The following is an 18,721-nucleotide window of genomic DNA, read 5'->3' on the forward strand; positions in this document are numbered from 1 at the left end:
TTAAACTTTGTTTTTAGAATTTCTATGACTGTTTTGTCAATTGCCTTTAAATAAGTGTTTCCCATTTTCTATTTAATTACTACCGCAAAGAGACCAATAACTCACAGCTGAGGGAACATGTGAAAATGCAGATTTCCTGCTTGTTTCCCATCCCTAAGATATTGATTCAGTATATGAAGTGAGGCCCAGGGATAGTATTTTTTAGAGGTGATTCTGGATTTGGAAAATAATCACTACTCTAGATTCTCTAATGTTTAAAGAGAATTTATATCTTGGCACAAATACTCTCTTAATGCGTTAAGAATCTATGGAGCAATGTATACTAACTACCCCCTCTCTGGGCTAAGGCTGCTCTGGAAGTAAAATGTACCACTTTGTTTTATTAAATGACCCTGTTTTGTGTCCTCCTAGAATTACTACCTGTGTGGTTGACAGAAAAGAACAGCAGTCTGATACAGGATGGACACGTCCCCTCTCAAGCTTGTCCTGGCAAAGCAAGGTGCCATTCATCTTCACCTTGAATAGCTATAATAAATTAACACAGTGAGAAGAGCAGTTAGAGTCTCTAGGCAATCATGCAGTGCTTTGCAACCTCTCATGGTCTGTCCATGTGTTGGGAAAACCAAACAAAACAAAAAAAGGAGGAAAATGAGTAGAAAAATAAATTAGACCTGTCACTGTAGTTGAAGGAACATAGTAACCAGCAGAGTCCTATCCTCCCTATGAGCAGAACCTCAGACTTCTCTATTTTAATTTAAGGCAAAGTTTTTTTTTTTTTTTTCATACCCAAAAGTCGGAGTAGGTGGAATTTTGAATCTTTCATTTATGCTTGTAATTTGCCACATGGACTAACACATGGTCTTGGCACGTGATGGTGTCCCCTTGTCAATTCCCACTGTCTTTCTGAACATGGGCAGATGAAGAGCTGTTTGGAAACTCCGTGCTGCTGTCTTGAGGCTAATCACACTATCTGACCATGGTCATTTGTCCTAACTATGCACGGTGGCCATGAGGGACCCTTCTCTCTGCCAGCTGAGGTCTGGGTGAACGCCGAGAATGTGTAACCTACGTTTGGTCCAGCCCCCGGCTACTCTTACTTTTCTCCTTTAAGACAGGAACATCTGGTGGCCTTCACCCAATAAGACTGTTAAGATTTAAAAGCACATTTTCCAATGTGAATCCTTTGAATTAAATATTCTGACATGCTTAAAGGAGACTCAAACTTTTTTCTCTTTTTTTTTTTCGTTTTTAAATTAAAATTGTGTGTAGAGGTTCTGTCTCACTTAACGAAGTAACTATTTTTAAGAGAAACTTTCCTTTATTATTTTTCCTTCACCTATGTTTTGTATGTATCATCAGACTTAACCCTAGAAATATTTGGCTTAGTGACTGGGGTGAATAGAAGTTGTTTGTTCTAAAAATCTTTTCTTTAGTTTCCTTTAATTCTATTAATTTTATGCCCAAACTCTCCCCCCCAATTTAGAGCTGAAAATAACAGTCATTCTCATTGCATGAAGTTCAGTTTGTTTAGACTGTATTCTGGGTAGGAGGTAAGGCAATTCTGCTGTTATTCGTGTTTAAAAGAGAATGAAATGAAATACGTTTATTTTATTATCGTATTAAAAGCCTCACACAAATCTTACGAATTTTTTGCATTTCTAAACTATAGGAAAAAGGAAAAATCTGAAAACAATGGATGTTTCTTAGTTTACCAATAACCATCATGATGACTTATTTTAGATTCTAAGTATATTCTCTCTGAGATAATTTGGAGGCCTTTTAGATTTCCTTAATTTACATAATAAAGCTAAAAATTTCACATAATTCTCTGTTAATAAATACTTATCGAAATCTTAATTTTGTGTCTAGCTCGGTACTCAAGATCTTAAATGAATTAGAATGAACATGTGATGGAATTGATCCTTTTAAATTCTGAAGCAATTCTTTTTAGCCTTAAAGTGGGCTGATTATATACTGCTTGAGATGGAATGAGTAGAGCATAGTTATGCTTTGGCAGAGTACCGATGAGTACTATAGACAGAGATGTAATGCTGACTGCATCCTAAATTTGTGAGCTCACTGTTATTTGACATGCATAGCTTAACTAAATTCTTTTCTTTTTCCATTAATGAGAAAGAATAATATTCACTGACTCAGTCTGTAGCACTTGGCTATTATTTGCTGAGCTGTATAAACAATGAGCAGCTGTATCATTGTTTATATTGCATGATTTTGTTTATTCATTTAAAACATTTTATGACAGTAGTGTGGCTTAGCAGCATGCTTATGGTAATGAAGAAGTTAATTAGCAATATTGAGCAAGACTTCAAGAGATGAGTTTTAATAAGTAGTGCTAAAAATATTACAGTAGTCATCCACAGATAAACATAATAAGCCTCAGACAAATGAGAAAAATGGTCAAATTACACAAAAAAATCACGTTCGACTCCTTTGCTTTCAGTTTCAAAAGAATAGTACAGATAAACATGTACTCATTCACATACTGAGGACAGTGACTGTAATTCCCTTTTATTTTATTTTTTCCATAACATAAAGCTACTACACGGATAGAAAATGGAAGATTACTTGAACAAAAAATAAGCAATTATCTTTTAATAACAAATTCAGTCTGATAGAATACTCTGCCAGTAAAGAAGTCAGACAGCTTACCAAAAATACTAGAATTATAAGCTCTCCAGCCCAGAAATATTGATAGACATAGTTTGAGTGTGTTAGTCTGATTCATATTAGAGCCAAAGAAATCTTAATTCAAGCAGCAAGAAATCCATAATTGGAAAGAATCCCATAGTTACTGCTGATATTTTCCTCTAATTATAAGTGACTTTGATGCATCATAAGCCCACTTAAGAACTCTGGATCTTGATAAGAGAAGCATTCCCAGGCTCCATTGACTAGACCTGGTGTTATCAGAAATTCATTTCTGTTGGCCATGCATTTGGGCGTTATGTAGTATTTGATATAATGATATGAAAATACTAATATCGGACTACGTTAATACATCATCAGTTTTGCCTAAGGGCCAAACAGAGGTTAAACTTACATTTCTTGACATTATTAACTTAGAAGATACTATGACTCACTTTGTGAATTCACTATGATTGGGGCAGGTGATGTTGCTTTACTTTATTCGTTTTTTATGCCACTGTCAGCAGTGTCTCCTCTCAGGCTAAGCGGAATGGGTGACTAAGTATTTCCATAGACTTAAGAGATTACTTTTAATCAGAAAAAGAAATGTTTTTTCCTTATTTGTAAATGTCATATATATGGGTCTCATATGAGTGACAAGTGCCAGAAGTTCTTAAAGCCAAGACAAGTTTGATTGGTGAGAGGAGATATTTTAAAAATAGATAGTTCCAGGAAATTTTATATAAAGCCTGTCAATGAGGATTCTTTGTTAGATGAGTCATGGCCATACTCAAAATATTTGATTTCATTTGTTCACCATTCAGTAAGAGTCTATTATGCGCAAAATGCTTCCCTGAATGCTGTGGGAGTTAAAGTAAGAGCCCTGTAGGTGAGAGAGTTATCATTTAGTTATGGAGGTAACACACTAGAACAAAGTCCAGTCATGGCAAGTAACCAAATTATGTAGTATTATTTTTTTATAAAACTGACCAAATTAATATAATAAATCTTTTTGTTTGTTTTTTAAAGATTTTATTTATTTGACAGAGAGAGCACAAAAGCATGAGCGGGGGGAGCAGGAGATAAACCAGACTCCCCACTGAACAGGGAGCCTGACACTGGGCTCAATCCCAGGACCCTAGGATCTGAACAAAAAGCAGATGCTTACCCACCTGAGCCACGCAGGTGCCTCTAATATAATAAATCTTAATAAATAAAAAGACAAATATTGCAAGATCATCAGAGTCAGCCTGAGAAAGTGATCTTCTGGGCATTTTGATAAGCTTTGTCATTGACCCTTTCCTGTTGAACATTTTAAATCAATAACTTTTATAAGATATAGAAGGTGTAAAAAAAAAAAAAGATATAGAAGGTGTGAGAATTTGCATTGCTGGATGGCAGATCATATGGAAGTAATATATTAGTAGACCAGAATATAAAATCAAGAATCAAATGGATAGGCCAGGCTTTTCAAGGACCTAAAGTGAAGAAGCTAAAGTATAACACAGATAAATGTAGAATCCTCTGTTTAGGTTTGTTTGCTATATAATTCCAAAATGAGAAGATTCTGCTAGACAGTTGTGCATGGGAGGGGGGCAGGGAACTTCAGTCATTTTCAGCCAGCAAAATACATGTTAGTTGAGTCACTCTTTGCCAGTCATTGCATAATACACTGGGGATGCAATGGGTCAGACATAGTCCACACAGTCAGTCGCAAGCTTACAGGATTTGGGGAGCCACGGATTAAATTTGTATCAATACTTTTGGTTATGAGGTGGGAAATAGGAATGCAGTCACTGTGTTGATGATATGGATGATGATGATGGTGATGATGATATTCATAAAGCACCTAGAAGAAAGGATAAAATTTCATGCTTTTCCCATTTGATCAGACCATTTCTTAAGAATTTGTTTCAGAATATTTGGCACCGGATTTTAAGAGCAACGCCAACACGTAAGAGTTTGTCCAATGGAGGACAGCTCCATTGTTGTATATTCAAGGAACTATGATCCATTTGATGAAAGGTTGAAGGAACAGGATATTTAGCTAAAGTCTATGATATCCGATTACCTGGATTTGAAAATGGCCCCTTCACATACTAATTGTGCGACTTTGGGCAAGTTACTTGGCCTCTCTTGTCTCAGTATCGTCATGTATAAAATGGGAATTGGAATAGTACTTAGATCTCAGGTTTGTTAAGGAGAATTAGTGAGATAATATCTGTAAAATACCTAAAACAATGAATGGAACATAGTAACAAACAAATGTTAACTGCATAAATGGTTAGATACATAATGGAGAGTGAGATTATTGATAAATAAAGGGTTTAGGAGGGATCTTTTCTCTTTCTTAAGAGGTGTCTTCAAATATCTGAAGACAAGTCTGTGGAATGAGAAAATATTCAGGGGCGCCTAGGTGGCTCAGCGGTTAAGTGTCTGCCTTCGGCTCAGGGCATGATTCTGGAGTCCTAGGATCAAGTCCCACGTTGGGCTCCCTGTGAGGAGCCTGCTTCTCCCTCGGCCTATGTCTCTGCCTCTCTCTCTGTCTCTCATAAATAAATACATAAAATCTTTAAAAAAACAAAAGAGAGAAAATATTCATATTTCATTCATTCTTCCTACAAGAAGCATTAGCAAGTGGTTAGAAACCGTAGAGTGAGGACAAATCAAAGTCTTTTATAAAATATAATTTAATATTTTAAAAATAATTCATCCAGTTTTCAATCTCTGATGCTCCCCTTTTCCTTAATGTTAATCATTTCCAAAATGATTCAGAATCTGCAAAATTAACCTCAACAGCTCTGCGACTTGACACCTTTCAAATGAAGTCAATGACAATGTTTTTAAGATGTAAACAAATTTCAGAAATATTATCAACTCCTTACTTGGAAACAAAAGATATTCTTGATAATGGTTTGAAATTTGAGTCCATGCCATGTTGAGTCATGTCTTCCTATTGACTGATAATATAGCTGACTTATAGCGGTAACCGGAAGAAGTCATGGAATATGTTCCAGGTACTCTTCCGCCAGAGATTTTCAGAATACATTCAAATTATTTCCTTGGTTTCTCTTTTTCTTTAACCAAATAAAATCTCACCAATGCCAGTGGTACTACTAACATTATCAGAGATTTCTTACAGTAACTGTCATATTGCAATGACTTCGTCCTTCCCATGGTGCTTGATTATTCTTACTGGTTTTAGTGAAACTTCCCTTGTTAACATTAATTTAATGTAACATTTTCAGAGTAAAACTCTGGTCATGAATAAACAGTGGAGTTTTTGCGATGGTATATTTAAAAATTACTTCCTTAAAAGGGAATTTTTTTTAATACCCCTCCCGTCCCCATGCCTAGTATGCTAAGCCATTTTGGAGTCATCCATAAATAATCCAGAAAAATAAGACTGTTAGCATATCTACTGACACTGTGGCTCGGTAATATTAGCTGTGTAGTGTTAATGTAATTGGACAATGGAAGTTTTCCCTTATGAACTTGAAGTCTACATTCCTAAGATAGTTGAATATATATATGAGCTGGATAATATTTACAGCTTTATCTACAGAATTGTTGGTTTTCTGTCTCTGCTGATTCACACCTGCACTAATGCTAATAGAAGGTCATTCATTGTGGTTTTGGTTGTTGTTTTCAAAAACACCCCTTTCTTCATATTAGAAACATATAAGGTTTGGAATGTGATCAGTAAACAGTTTTTAGCATTCAGGAAATAGTTCTCTTAATTCTTTTTCCTACAGTTGAAACAATCATTCATGGATTCACTCATTTTGTTTTGAGGGAGGTTATTTGGTAGGTGGTGTGTCTGAATTTAACATATATAGAACTGCGATTCTTACCAAAAATGGATGCAGTCCACTTCAGGACACAGACTTTAAATGAATAAGCCAAATGGACAAATGGAGAAAGAATTGGAAAAGCCTTCATAAAATGATGAAATAATACTCAAAATGGTATATGGTTGTGAAAGATCAAGGGGAATAAAAAAAGATGGAAGGTATTTGGTAAGGCTCCTTTACTTTAGTTACTATTTCCGTTAACAACAAAATTATTACATTCCCCATAGCTTTTATTTTTTTACTTTTTAACAAATCACCTACCTGAAAAGGACATCATCATATTGGATAGTTATAAACATTGAATTTTAAAAAACTGTAGTTTTTGGTTTCTTTGTTTTCCCATATATGACCTTATAAACTAATAAGGATATATTGTTTACCCTAAATTAGTTTTTGATCAGAAAAAAAAATTTCTAACGTTTGACCATTGTGTTTTTGCATACTTATTGTAATATAATTTCTTGGATTTTGAGAGCCATTCCCCTTTGTGAAAAAATACAATGGTATTCATCATGTGGTACCCAAAAATAATTCTTATATCATGATTGTAATAAGCCATACATCCAAAATAGGCTTATTAATTTATTGACAAAAGCAAATATTTTATATTCAAAAACTCTCATTTTACAGTAACAATAACAGAAATTATATTTTCAGGAAATCGTATCCTGATCACTTAAGAGTTTCTTCATTATTAAAAAGAGAAAATGCTATGCAAAGTGATGCTGATAATAGTGATGGCATTCACCAATATAGAAAAGATAAAGAACAATCTGGAACAGAAACTAATTAATTAAAATAAATTTATTAACAGTTCTTAATTTCCTGTCCTAGGTATGCCCTAGGAGGTTGTTAGAGGCAAGGGAAAAAGGCACAGGAGGAGTTGCTGTTATATGCCATAAATGACAAAATTTGTGAATAACTCATTAACATCACAATGGAAAGTATCATTTCTCTTTAATTAATATGTCACATAAGATAAATTATTGTTTTCTGCTAATTATATAGGCTTTTCAGGCATTAATTCACAAACTAGAGTTTTGTAAAAATTTCCAGTTATCCTTATATTATTTTTCAAATATTCTAACATTTAGCAAATATAAAAGTATACTCCTGTGTTAAAAAAGCATAACATTAAATTTGAATTAAATAATATCTTGCCACATCATATCTAACACTGTATTCTTTAAAAATTTCATCATATGTTCTCTCTAATATTATGGAGTAACACCATAAACAGCATTTGGGGGGATTTCAGTATTAGTTTATGCCTATAAAAGGAAATAACATTCCAGTAGAACTTCATATCCAAAACAAACCCATTATAAATAATTGTTTGGGGATCCCTGGGTGGCACAGTGGTTTGGCGCCTGCCTTTGGCCCAGGGCGCGATCCTGGAGACCCGGGATCGAATCCCACGTCGGGCTCCCGGTGCATGGAGCCTGCTTCTCCCTCTGCCTGTGTCTCTGCCTCTCTTTCTCTCTCTCTCTCTGTGTGACTATCATAAATAAATTTTAAAAAATTTAAAAAATATATTTAAAAAATAAATAAAAATAAAAATAATTGTTTTTCTTTCAGTTTAAAAGAATTATAAAACTATAAATTGCCAGAGTTCCTAATGAGATAACTATTTTCTTTATTTTTATTAAGACTGTATCTTATTTCAAAAATATTTTCCTTTGTTTTAAGATAAAGAATATATAGAGTAAAAAAAATAAAAATCAACCATTTTAGTGTAGGTTTCTGCCGATTTTGAAAAACGCAGTCATAAATTCACCACTACATCAAGATATAGAATAGTTCCAAAAAAATCCAGAAAAAGATAGGATGGCTTACATTGGTACATAAAACAGAATGAGAGCACATAAATTAAAACTGAAAAAAACTAAGAAAAATACAGAAAATAAAGTGAAGAAAGTAATGAGGCTAAAAATACATACTACATAACCTGATATTTGACCACAATTGTGACAGTATGGATCCGTTTCTATAAATGAATATGATTTTCAAAAATTATATATATATATATTTAGATTTGTAATTTATAAATAAATTTATAAATAAAATTTATATGTATTTATATATGTAATTGGATATATATGTAACTTAGTTATCAAATACTTAAGAATGAGATTATTGTTGAGATTATGAGATTAATAATGAGATTATTGCTATTGTATCCATCTTCTCTCCCTATATTGAAATTCCTGTGTAATTTTTGATATTCTTTGTATCACATGGGTTCCATTTTTGAGATTGGATTCTGCTGTTGAGAATTGATTTCATTGTCCCAGCATAGTAACTTCTTCCCACTTCCCTATGGAGCAGAATGCAGTAAATCAATAATTGAAAAATAATAGCCTATCACAAATTTAAAAATTGCCTCTTTTAGGAAAATAGTCTTCCTCTAAAAATTGCCTCTTTTAGGAAAATAGTCTTCCTCTCCAGTCTGAATACCTTCATATTCAACCATGTATCTTTATGACATGGTTCCCAAGATTTACCTCCCTTTTTTTTTTTCCTTTCTATTCTCAAACTAGGCACAACATAGGGATTTAGTGTGATCATTATAGAGGCAGTTTGACTATCATCAATAGTAACCACTAAAATTTACCGAGCCTTTCAATTAACTGTGAAGTCTTATTTTTCTCAATTTACAAATAAAGTGGAGTTTACAAAGGTTTAACTATATCTTGATCATATAGCTAGTAAGTTTAGGGGCGAAAACTTTTTTTTTAGGATTTTATTTATTTATTCATGAGAGACACACACACAGAGAAGCAGAGACACAGGCAGAGGGAGAAGCAGGCTCCATGCAGGGAGCCCGACATGAGACTCGATTCCAGGTCTCCAGGATCACGCCCTGAGCCAAGGCAGACACAAAACCATTTGAGCCACCCAGGCGTCCCTAGGTACAAGATTTTAATCTACATCTGACTTTGTTCAGAATACTAACCCATTTTAAAATAGAAAAAGAGTATATTACAGTTTAAGAATCTGCATCCTTCTGTTGATTCATGACAAGTTTATGGGTAAGAAAACCAACTGAGGCGCCTGAGTGGCTCAGTTGGTTGAGCATCTGACTCTTGATTTCAGCTCAGGTCATGATCTATGGGTCATGGACTCGAGCCCCACACCGGGCTCCAAGCTAAGCATGGCATCTGCTTGAGTTTCTCTCTGTCTCTGCCTCCCTACTTTAAAATAAATAAATATTAAAAAATAGAATTTTCCAAAATAGGACTTCTTTATATGAAATCTCAAACTGTGTTTCCTCTATACATATGTGTGTGTATTCTATATTTTAAAATTTAAATTCATTCGAATTATGGGATCTAACATGAAGTCAGTTCTTCACATTGAAAATTTAAGTAAAGAATGGGAAAGATTTTAATAAAATTTAATATAGGAACTATGATATTAGAAATGCCTACATTTATGGTATAAACACATATTAAAGCTGTGCTATGTATACTGTTTACTTTTTCACCTATTCTCAGAATATTTTTGTTAAAATAAGTATACCATAAATTTTAGAAGAGATCTATTACTAGAATGAAATATATATATATATATATTTTCTGAGCACAATTTTCACCAAATGATATAAGTAAAAAATATAGATATGTTGATCTTTATTAACAAAAGAAGAACTTCAGAGCTTAGAAATGTCCTGTGTAGGCTTTATATGACAAACTTAAAAACAGACCAATTAATTATCAAATTTTCTGAGGAAAGGAATTGCTTTGTGGTTTGCTAAAGGAAGATCTCAGATTCTTTTCTAAGCTTTATCAAATATGTGGGCAATTATATACAAGAATCTTACTCATTTAAATCTTTATTTCTTCATAATTTAAAATATATTAGTTTGTTTAGTTTTTCTAATTATGCATGAGACAGTATTGCTAAGTAATAGCATGCTAAGTTTCTTTTTAATTGACAAGTTTGAACTTTAAGTATTTAATTGGTACTTCATAATAAAAATGACTGATCGTCCACTTTCAAAGAATTCTCTAAGGAATGAAATAAGTCTTCATTACCAGCAGGATGTAATTAATTTTTAATTATTTTCATTTTTTCCAAAGTATGTTCATACACTAGAACATACATTATGTAACTCAATTGCTGAAGGTTTCAAAAAGGTACTGAAAAAGTGTTCCATAATTAAAACTGGAATGTACGATATAAATTGCAAATGCATGAATGAACCATGCCCTTTTCTCAACACCTATTATTAAAAATAGAATGAAAGTTTTCCTATTTGAATCCCTCAGTAAATGAGTCATCCTGAATAGCTGAATTTTCCATCTAAATGAGAATGTTTAAGCATTAAGACATTTAAGACGCATTTTAATCATTTTGGAAAGATCCTTTCTAAAATTTTTACATGGCACTTTTTTTTCTTTAGCAAAGCTAACTCAATTTAACTTTTAACTTTTTCTTGGTCACTCCAAATCATTATACTTTTAGGTTTTGACCTGGCCTATATATATATTATTTAAATTCCTCATTTCAAAATAAATAGTTTTTTTTTTTCTTTTCTTTTCTTTTCTTTTCTTTTCTTTTCTTTTCTTTTCTTTTCTTTCTTTTCTTTTCTTTTCTTTCTTTTCTTTTTTTTTCTTTCTTTCTTTCTTTCTTTCTTTTTGTTTTTACTATGACATTATGGGAAATTAAGTGCCCATAGCTTAAAACAAATATTCGTCATAAACACTTATAATTTAAATTAAACTTTGGGAATATCACACAGCTCCTATAACAATAGTTGGCTGTTCGTTTATTTATGTAATCATGAATTTGATTACTCTGAAATAAAGCATTTGCCATATTATTTCAAACCATCAAAAACAGAAAGTAGAACAATGTTGACACAGTAAAAACACCTCACTTGAGTCCATTTGTTTCAAATTCTGGTAAACCAGATTTATTTATTTTTAGTCACATAATCTTGGAATCCCCCTTTCTACTCCCATTGGTTCAGCCAACTATTCTCTATCCAGGTAGGGGGATGGGAGAGATTAAAGTATTATAATCTCCTGAATACACATCAAGATTCTGAACATCCTCCAGAGTTTTACCTGTTGAGAATGACTGCTATGTAAGTCGTTGTTTCCAAGAGATGGAAGCATTTTAAGCATTTGGAGACTGAGAAACAGGAGAACTATCTCAAGCTCCCAACATGACTCACCTACCCTCTTGCAACAATTAACTCTCAGTTTCTAATCTCAGATACTCCTCTCCACCTTCCTTTCCTATCTCAGTTTGTCCTGCATACAGCTATCGGATGTTTCCCAAACTCAAAACAATAGTTTAAATCCTACAGTTTATTTTCTTGACTCCCTGTTGTTTTATGATAAACCCTATGGATCTGTCATGAGAAATTTGACCTTAACATTAACACATAGTCTACATCATAAACATGTGCAGTCACAGTTTCACCCAATTTTATACTATAAATGAGAAAGCCTTCTATTTATTTAATGTCTAAATAGAAAAACATTAAGTTTAAATCTAAAAATAAATTTGACTACATTAAAAGGTTTGAGAATGTAGAATAAATTCCTAGTATTTATAATGATCTGCATACTGACTCCTAGGAAATCTCTTTTACAAAAAAAAAAAAAAAAAAGTGCTAGGTATCATCTTCATGATGCCATAACTTACTTACAGGTGCAGTCATAATTGATAAGGTTATATTGCCTTAAGAGAACCAACCAGATCATATTAATTTTTGTAGTCAAACTAGTTTGTAACATGTGACCTAGTTTAGTTGACAATAATAACACAAAATATCATTTTGGAAAAATGACCACTGTTACCTGAAGATTAATCAGGGGGTAATTTTGTCCTCCCAAGGTAAAGACGTAACTGGATGAATTATTGCATCATTATGTCCTTAGTACTTTTTCTACTGTAGGAGTTTATACCTTTGAGATGTCCTTTACTAATGTATTCAAAACAGGAAGGGAATTTCTGCTTGTAATACATTCTGAAAAGACCAAATTTGTTGGTTTTTAAACCAATTATTCTAAAAAGAGAACACCTGTCTCTTCTTAAGTAATGACTGTGATGTTTTCCCACGAATTCAGTTTAAGAGATAATACTAATCTGAATAGCCATGATTCATTTCTGGTTGTCTATTTCTCCCAATTTGCAGCAAATAAAAGCTTCCTGTTATTGAGGTTCCTGGAAAGGAAAGAGAAGTGATTGTTCACTTTGCCTGTGAAGATATTCTTAGTGAAGAGGAGCTCAAATATACTTCACGATGATTGATTGACTTAAAGAATAGGGTAGCAGAGTTGTAAGAGGCACTTGCTCATTTGTAAGTCGCAGAGCCCAAATGAGGTAAACGTTAGGTGATGGCTCCTTCAATTTTCTGTCATGTTTGCTTGTGAACTAATGACCATTTTGAGCATAGATCTTAACTGCAAATTATTCTAAGAAAGTCACTTATTGCTGTTGCTTTCACAATTACTTCCACATAAATAACTTCTTATCTCTTAAACTCTTTTCATGTCTAAGCAGCTCAAAAAATTCCCATGCAATAAATGCATTTTACACGAATAGCTTTATGTCAGGACAGTGAAGAGAAATTGAAGAGTTATTCATTGGGTTTTTCTGTGTATCAAATAGAAACAATGTTAATGATTTTCTTAAAAAATGAAAATAAAATCAGTTTGAGCTCACCGTAGATTTAAAAAAAAGAACAGATCAAGGATAACTAGAGAATGACTTCTGATCATAATTCTTGAGTTTAATCCCTTTAGTTCATATGTGACCTTGAGGAAATAATTTGAACTCCTTTATTTTTAACTATGGTTAGAGGGTACATATATTATGCAAATTTTGAAAATAAAATACATAAAATGAGTCACTTGTCCAGTTTATCAACTACCCTCTTCAAAGGAATACATTCAACCAGTCATAGGAACTTCCATTGTTTCTTGGAAGTATGTCAGATTCAGAGAGAAACCCAAAGAAACTACTATGTTTTGAAAAAATGATTTTTTTTTCCATTTCACCTCCCGAAACAATTATTCTGCAACCATGTTGGAAAATACAAACATAATCAGATCCTGCTTGCATCTCAAATCTCATATCCCAGTGCTTACTCCTAGCAGTTTGCACCCCAAACTGTTGCACAGTGAACTGCTGTGGTCTCTGTGCTGTTTCAACTCAAATGAACACCCCACAGGCTGCTACATTGATGCTGCCTCTCATCACTCTGGAGGCAAACTCCTCTGGCCTTTGAAGGGCCCTTGGGTGGGTCAGTTGGTTAAACATCTGGCCCTGGATTTTGGTTCAGTTCCTGATCTCAGGGTCCTGGACTCCAGCTCTGTATTGGGCTCTGTGCTGAGTGTGGAGCCTGTTTCAGATTCTCTTTCTCTCTCTCTCCACAACCCCCCTCCCCCCACTGCCCACACCCCCATCCTCAGGAAGTATGCCTGCATGCTTTCTCTCTCAAAAAAAAAAAAAAAAGATTGCAATGATGATTGTACCATTTATCATCCAAGTTGGGACACTTGAGAAGAAAAGGGGGAGCTACCAAGCAGGAAGTCTGAATGAGGTGTCAGGAGGATCATATGGTCACATTACCTCACAGCCATCTGGAGCCTTGTCTCTTCTGTGATGATTTCTCCCAAAACAGAGATGCTTGTTTCCTATTTTTGTTGCTGTTGTACCTCTTATGGCACTTAACACATTGTAAATGTACTCTCTGGATACTTGCCTGTTTCTCCCATTAGAAGGGATCTTTTAAGGCAGATTCTTATGCCATAATCATTCTGAATCCTCATCCCTCATCGTACTTTCTTCACAGTCTTTTCTACCCCAATGTATTTGGATTTCCTCCTCTCATCAGCGTCTGCACCTCATTACCAGAATAATTCTTGGTGTAGGGATGGACAGGCTTTTCTCCCTGGATTGAAGATAAAGAGATCAAAACAGAAACTGAGGTCAGAGTTCTTACGAAATTTGAAAGTGTTCCCGAAGGTGATTCTGAGGAAGATGAAGCTAAATAATCATTGGCTTAGCAAATTATATGCATTTAATAAATATCTGTTGATGAATTCATAAAAGAGATACCTATTCTAATAAAATCACTTGTGACCAAAAAAAAAACATAAAAAATTAAAAAAATAATCAGTTGTGACAAAAAAAAGTTTACTTTTTTTTTACTTTTACTAATTTCTCTTTCACCTCAGTTTTTTCCCTACTAAATCCAAATGTCTCTTTTTCTTTTGTATTTGTAGTTGTATTTAGTATTGTTGTTAAGTTAGCCGTGTTAGTTTAGTTTCATTGTGGTTTAGTTTTATCATGTTCATTATTTGCCACATATGATTTTAAATTTCTCCTTAGAATAGTTTAAAATTAATGGGTCTCATTCTAACAAATAGTAACAGATTTCTAAAGCAAAACAGAAAAAAAAAAGAGCAGTTTTTGCCCTTTCTACATTTCGAGGTTTATAATTAAAGAATATGATTTTGTGGCAGGGTTGTTTTCTTTTTTTCTTCAGAATTTTTAAAGTTCATTATTTGCAGCTTTGACTTCTGTTTTTTCTTCTCTTAAGCTGGCTTTGCCTTTGCTTCTCAAACACAATACCCCTTTGCTTCTCCAAAGAATTAAAGAGATTTCTCAGAAGCCTTTGCCCTTTTTTTTTTTTTTTAACATACCCAATTCAAATGAAATTTGGGGATGCATTTCTTCTTTCAGTTCTCTGATAGCTTTGCATCCACAGAGAAGTTGAGCGATGTAAATTTATAACGTGAGAAAATCAGAGTTTGGGTTAAACCTCTGGTATCTAAGAAGGATATTTAGACTTTATGACACATGATGACTAATATTTCAAAAAAATTATTTTAGATGAATATGGAAATTAAGTAGCCTTCAAAAGGGTATTTCTAAATCAAAGTCCTTAGTATTAAATTGAGGGATCCTACTTTCCATGAGATTGCCACAGATTTGAGGCAGAATATATGGGGAAAACAAACATAATTTAAACTGAGGCTTCATTTCCTCATTGTTTAAACAGGAATAACAATAGCAACTATCTCAAATTTATTGTGAGGATAAATGAGATTATAAAATACATAATAGAATTTAGCAGAGTTAAATATTCAACAGATACCATCAACATTATCATTGCCTTCATTTTCATATTACCTTAAAACAGTTTATCTTTCCATAAACCAATTGATAAACCAAGAATAAGTTTCCATGTTTAACCAAATGTTCATGCTGGTAAAAAAAAAGAAAACCCGTAAATACATGTTCCTTTTTAGATTAAATTTGACTACTGTGTACATGAATTCTCAATTCTTAACAGATGAATTAATCTTCTTTTTCATGTTCAGCTTGCATGTCAGGAGCTGTATCATTATTAGTTGAATAATGAATGTGCTGTCATTCTTGTTAGCTATTTTATTTTGATGCCTACCTCTTGTGGACTTCTTTGTGATTTCAGAGAAGTCACTGGATCACCCCTGTAGATTAATATAGGAAAAGGCATAGTCTTCTACTACATTTGGCAAGTGCAAGGGTTAATTAAGATGATCAAACTATGCATAGAATATGTATCTCAATCTTTATTATTCATATTCTGTTTCATTTCCACCTTTGTACCTTATGGATAAAATCTGGAGCATGCATTTTCTGAAGTAGCTAACCCCCACTCTCTCATCTTGTGTTGTGCTGATTAGTAATAAAAGAGCAACAGGGACAGTCAGCAATCACTAGGCTTAAAAATTTCCCAGAGCTAAAATCATACCAAATCACATTGGGAATTTCTGTCATTTCTGAATCCTGTAGTACCTGACTTCCCCTTATGATAACACTGAGGGAACAATAGGTACACACAAAACATCACCTGCAATACTTGATATGTATGTGTGTGTGTTTATGGAGATCTTTGATGGAGGACTCACTCTCATTAAATGCAGCCACATGAAACAAAATGGTATAAACTATTTTTGCCAAAGAATTCCTGGCAAAGGTAACATTGTACATCTCCTCTGCTTTATTTGGCATATTTCTTTATCCAGAGAAGGGACCCTGTTGAAAGGTTCTTTCTGGAAAGTCTGGATTGCTCAGTGGTTGAGCCTCCAGCTCAGGGCATGATCCCAGGGTCCTGGAAACAAGTCCTGCATCAGGCTCCCCGCAGGGAGCCTGCTTCTCCCTCTGCCCCCATGTCTCTGCCCCTCCGTCTCTCATGAATAAATAACATCTAAAAAAGAAGAAGAGGAAGAAGAGGAAGAGGAAGAAAGAAGAAGAAGAAGAAGAAGAAGAAGAAGAAGAAGAAGAAGAAGAAGAAGAAGAAGAAGGAGAAAGAAAGAAAAGAAGAAAGAAAGAAAGAAAGAAAGAAAGAAAGAAAGAAAGAAAGAAAGAAAGAAAGGTTCTTTCTGATGAGTTTAGAAAAATCAGGTATTTCCACATGAGCAGTTAAAGGTGACTTAAGGAGATTTACTTTCTTACTGTCCTGGTGAAGGTTTAGAATGTTAGTAGCAAGACAGTAACTACAATTATGCCAAATCATCTGCTTAGTATATTTCATACATTGGCTCCTTTAGTATTCACAGTAATTCAAAGGCAGGGATTAGCAAACTTTTTCTGTTAAGGCTTGGATAGTAAATATGATAGATTTTGCTGATTATGCCCAATCTCTAGTGCTGCTGCCACTACTGATTAATCTTCCTCCTCCTTCTCCTCTATGTCTTCCTTTTCTCCTCCATCTACTTACTCTTCTTCTTCTAACTTTTTAAAACTTGGAAAACAATTTTAGAACACAGATCATACAAAATCTGGCATGGGGAAAATTTGGCCTATGGACCACAGTTGACTTTACCCTGCTTGGTGACCTATCTTGTCACGATTCCTGTGTTACAGATGGAGAAATGGATTTCCAGGAGGCTAACCAGTCTGCTCAGTGTTCCTCAGTTAAAGACCGTGGTTTTGGGATGCCTGGGTGGCTCAGTGGTTGAGCGTCTGCTCCTGGGTCTGGGAATCGAGTCCCACATCGGGCTCCCTGTGGGAGGCGGCTTCTCCCTCTGCTCCTCTCTCCCTCTCTCTCTCTCTCTCTCTCTCTCTCGTGAATAAATAAATAAATCTTAAAAAAAAAAAAAAAGACACTGCTTTGATCCTCAGCTAGGAATATCCTCTCCAAATACCATCTCCTAATCACCAACCTAAAAAGCCCTATGTACAAAGAGATTTGATTGGCTGTGCTGGTATTGTCCTGTTTGTCTCAGAGGAAGAAAGTATGAGATAGTTATGATATAAACAAGGAGAATACAGTTTGACATTTAGGTGCATATGTGGCAGGCAGTCTGATTCATATATATGGCTTTAAAAAAAAAAAAAAAAACCCTTACTACAATCCTTTGAAGTAGGATTGCTATTGCTTGTATTTTACAGTGGAAGAAACTGATGCTAAAAGATTAATATGACTAAGGCTACTGAGTCTGTAAGTGATGTAACTGCAATGAGGACACACAGGTCTTGTGTCTCCAAAACCTGTATTCTTAACCATGACATGACACTGCTTTACCACCAATGCCCGTACTATATGACTTTGATTAGGGTTACTGAAACCTATGTCATCTCAGCCTTGTAAGGTCCGACAAAGACCAACGTTCTTAACCACTTAGTAACAGTGAGCAAAGGAATGAAACAGAAACAGGCTGCGTGTGTATGTGTGTGTATAGATACACATATAGATAAATAATATCTTAAAATCAATCAAATTCAATACATAAAATAAATATTTTCACTTCTCTGACAATTTTTGGTTTTTATAGATAACTGTAATATAAATGCTTAGTACCTCTAATTTTTTTTAAAGATTTTATTTATTATCTATGAGAGACACAGAAAGAGAGAGGCAGAGACACAGGCAGAGAGAAAAGCAGGCTCCATGCAGGGACTCGATCCCAGAACTCCAGGATCACACCCTGGGCCTAAGGGGGTGCTCAACCACTGAGCCATGAAGGTGTCCCTAGTACCTCTAAATTATGCTAATAGTGCTTCCAACTCTTTGAGTATAAAGCTAACTTTTTCACATTCCTGTGATTAAGACTGCAAACATAAAAGTAGGATAAATCTGTCTAAAATGAACAATTTTCACAAAGAGTTCAGATTTTTCAGCCTGACAGCATTTTAGCACACAGAGGGGAGTTGTCAAAATTTCACTACAGGCAGTTTAATTCTATACAATGATATATTTTAGAGTTTAT

The 18,721-nt window shown here is 34.1% G+C and overlaps 1 protein-coding gene and 1 long non-coding RNA gene across 26 annotated transcripts in view; one reads left to right on the forward strand and one right to left on the reverse strand.

The window, feature by feature from the left end:
- The window catches only part of ADGRL3 (adhesion G protein-coupled receptor L3), an 856,301-nt gene that overhangs the window by 543,758 nt on the left and 293,822 nt on the right, over positions 1-18,721 (forward strand). The window lies entirely within an intron of this gene.
- The window catches only part of LOC144283705 (uncharacterized), a 58,259-nt gene that overhangs the window by 1,196 nt on the left and 38,342 nt on the right, over positions 1-18,721 (reverse strand). For both annotated transcript variants that reach the window (XR_013352267.1, XR_013352266.1), the window contains exons 2-3: positions 14,224-14,412; positions 421-525 (exon numbers count right to left, since the gene is read on the reverse strand). This is a non-coding gene — a long non-coding RNA (uncharacterized LOC144283705). The remainder of the gene's footprint in view (positions 1-420; positions 526-14,223; positions 14,413-18,721) is intronic.

This window comes from Canis aureus, chromosome 14 (genome assembly GCF_053574225.1).
Source record: "Canis aureus isolate CA01 chromosome 14, VMU_Caureus_v.1.0, whole genome shotgun sequence".
In the NCBI taxonomy this organism is placed as follows: domain Eukaryota; kingdom Metazoa; phylum Chordata; class Mammalia; order Carnivora; family Canidae; genus Canis; species Canis aureus.